We start from the raw sequence: 2,346 nt of genomic DNA on the forward strand, positions 1-2,346 counted from the left end.
GGATATTAGATCTTGAAAAAATTAGAGAAGATAATCATTGCTGAAAAGAATTTGGAAATTTGCATCGAGGTAAAATAGATCTTTTCATGTGTGTCATGAGAGCTAGAGAGGCACTACTAACTACACTACTTGAAATTGAGTACAATCAGGTAAAGTCACTAGCTACTTCACATCTAATTTGGATAGCTTTGGAAAATAGTTTTGAAGGTGATGAACATTCTAAGAAGTTGAGGCTCCAAAGTTGGATTTGTGTGTTTCAAGATATTAAAATAATGGAAGATGAATCTGTTAGAACATATATAGGCAACATATCAGAAATTATTGCAGGTATCAAAGCTCAAGGAGGAACCAAAGAAGATGATGAGGTTATATGGAAGATACTAAAGACTCTTAACACCTTCATTTAAGTCAGAAATTTAGATGATACAATTGTTGATATCTTGTACCAAAGATTTCATAAAGGAGATATTGCTTGGAAGACTTGAAGCAGTTGAGAATGAACTTAGACAGTCCAGAGAATTAACCAGAATAAAGACAACCTTCAGTACCTTTAATATCTAACCTAATTTGTTAAGAAGCACAAGTGCTAGAGGCGATTTTGTTAGCAGCAACAGATCTGAGGAAGATAGAAAGATTGAAGGAGTAGCCCTTCTGGTAAGAAGAGAAAAATGAGGTAAGAAAATATTTAAATGTTGGACTTGTGACAAATATGGTCATTATGCATCTAAGTATCATAAAAGAGAGAAAAATTATAAGGGAAATCACAAATCTAGAAAAGACAGAGAGTGTTTTTATACAAATGAAGATAATGATTCTGATGAACAAGCATTAAGTGCTAGTGATGATGAAAATGGATTTGTGGCAATTAAAGAGGAAAGTCTAGAAAAGGTAGCTTTGGTGTCATAGGTTGAGAAGAAATCTAATCGGATAATTGATAGTGGTTGTTCACATTATATGGATGGTGATACAAACAATTTTTTTGACTTCAAAATTCAGGATGGAGGAATTGTTTGAGTTGGAAACAATGTAGCATGCCAAGTTAAAGGTATTGGATCTATAAATCTTATGTTAAAACTAACACCGAGGATGTATAATTTGTTGATAGTTTAAAGCACAATATTTTGAGTGTTGGATAATTAGTAGACAAAGGTTATCAATTTTAGTTCACATAAAAGACATGCATGATCAAAGATAAAGCTAGAAAGGTAGTTGGAACATGAGCTAGATCTAGAGGTATTGTATTTTAGTTGAATCCTACTGAAATGACATGTTTGGTTACAAAGGTAGATGATAGTTGGTTATGGCATAAGAGATTTTTTTATATAAAATTTGACAGTATTTTGAGGACTACTAGAGTGTTTGTAGTTAGATATTTTTCGAAGATTGTAAAGCCTACTAACACAATTTGCAAGTAGTATGTTTTGGCTAAGCATAACATAACCTCTTTTACCTATAAGAAATTTACCACTACAACAAAGTTGAAGATTATACATATAGATCTCAACAATCCTACAAAGACTAAAGGATTATATGGTGAAAGGTATTTTATGATTCTAGTTGATGATTTTTCTAGAATGATGTGGGTTGTATTTCATAAAGAGAAATCTGAGGCATTTGATAAGTTTAAGATATTCAAGAATAGGATTGAGAATGAATTTGGTATGAAGATTAAATGTTTAAGATCAGATAGATGAGGAGAATTTACTTCAAATGAGTTTAACATGTTTTGTGAAGAAAATAGAATTAAAATATAGTTATCAACTCTAAGAACCCTTGAATAGAATGGCATTGCAGAGAGAAGGAACAAGTCAGTCACAAAAGCTGCAAGAACTATGCTAGTAGAGAATGATGTATAGAATTTTTTTTGGAGAGAAGCTATGAATACAACAATCTACACTATGAACATAGTGCAAGTTAGGAAACACACAAACAAGACCCCATATGAACAGTGGTTTGGTCACTCACCTACAGTTAAGTATTTCAAAAATTTTGGAAGTAAGTGCTATATCAATAGAGATGATGATATTGATAAGTTTGATGCTAGAAGTGATGAAGGTATGTTTCTTGGTTATTTATTAAAAAGCAAGGCTTATAGATATTATAATAAGAGAGCTAAGACTATTATGGAAAGTGAAAATGTGAGAATTGATGAGAAATACAAAATACAAGAGAGAATAGTTGATTACAATTTAGATGATGTTGTTGTTACTAAGCAAAGGAATGATGAAGTATTTCTTGAGACTAAAAATGATTTGTAGAATGAAGGAGAGCCAAGGCATGAACATATCTTGAAACCTTTAGTAGAGCCAAGAATTGAGATAACAACTCCCACTTCAAGAAAGAATA

The sequence above is a fragment of the Cupressus sempervirens genome, chromosome 9, assembly GCF_028749045.1.
Source record: "Cupressus sempervirens isolate cs-2001-9-10 chromosome 9, ASM2874904v1, whole genome shotgun sequence".
Taxonomy (NCBI): Eukaryota; Viridiplantae; Streptophyta; class Pinopsida; order Cupressales; family Cupressaceae; genus Cupressus; species Cupressus sempervirens.